The 1,158-nt window shown below is 35.1% G+C and overlaps 1 non-coding gene across 1 annotated transcript; it reads left to right on the top strand.

Annotated features, from left to right (window-relative positions):
* Nucleotides 1-450: 450 nt before the first annotated feature.
* Nucleotides 451-557, top strand: LOC128035832 (small nucleolar RNA R71). The gene has a single exon (XR_008192379.1). It is a non-coding gene; the product is annotated as a small nucleolar RNA R71 (small nucleolar RNA).
* Nucleotides 558-1,158: the final 601 nt, after the last annotated feature.

The following is a 1,158-nucleotide window of genomic DNA, read 5'->3' on the forward strand; positions in this document are numbered from 1 at the left end:
TTACTCTAACTGAAATTTAGATGTTATTTCCACCCCGAACTGTATATGTTGGAGTACAGGTTGTTGTTGTTCCGATCAAAATTCCCCATGTAATAAACTGAGGCTGGGTTCGATGGGCAGTCATCAAAAACATGATCTTCTCTATAGTAAACACATGATAACCTTGCTGCTTTATTTCCTACACTGTAGATGGCATTTTTAGTGTTTTAATCATATTTGTTAAAGATGATACCTGAGTTGTTAGAGATGTAATTGCATCAAGCTCCATTGCTCGTACAACTCTTCTGCAAGTTCTAGTATTGATAATCGTTATTTGTTATCCTTTCCAAAATTTCATAAGCCTCATTGTATGATTTATCGAGTAAAGTCTCATTGGCAGATGCGTTGACAACCATTCTTGTATGAGCATTTAATCCATTGTAAAACATTTCCATTTTCGTCTAATATTGCAAACCATGCATTGGGCATTTTCTCAATAACTCCTTGAATCACTCTCATGCTTCATATAATGTTTCATCATTTGATTTTCTAAAGGATGTAATGTCATTCCTCAACTTGGCATTCATGTTAAGAGGATTATATCTTAGCAGAAACCTCTAACACAGTTCATTTTATGATGCCACCGTACTTAATGGCAATGCATTTAACCATGCTCTAGCACGATCTCGTAATGAGTAAGGCAATAACTTCAGTCGTAGGGCATCTTTAGGAACATCTTACTACCTAAATGAATCATAGACTTTTAAAAAAAGTCGTAAGTGGATTTGTGGATCTTCTGTAGGCAATCCAATGAACTGCCCTATAATTTGCAGCATTTAGAACATCACTGTCTTTAATTCGTATTATCGAGCTTGAATATGTGGCCTAACCATTCCTAGATTCAGATCATCTAAGATTGGCACTACATGTTCTCTAATGGGTCTGTCTCTATTATCTACAATCTGAGGAATATTAGCATCCCTTCTTTCTTGATGTAATGGCTCTTCTCTACCTGGATCATTTATAATTCTTTCCATTTCTTGCAACTCTTTTCTCATTCGCTTGAAGGTTCTCTCAATATTTGGATCAAAATAGGACTCTGTATTCTCCAGAATATTTCTATGCATGCACTAGCATAGACCTGAAAAAGAAAAAACAAAACAACTAATTAAACTAAAC

Source organism: Gossypium raimondii, chromosome 12 (genome assembly GCF_025698545.1).
Source record: "Gossypium raimondii isolate GPD5lz chromosome 12, ASM2569854v1, whole genome shotgun sequence".
NCBI classification, from domain to species: Eukaryota; Viridiplantae; Streptophyta; class Magnoliopsida; order Malvales; family Malvaceae; genus Gossypium; species Gossypium raimondii.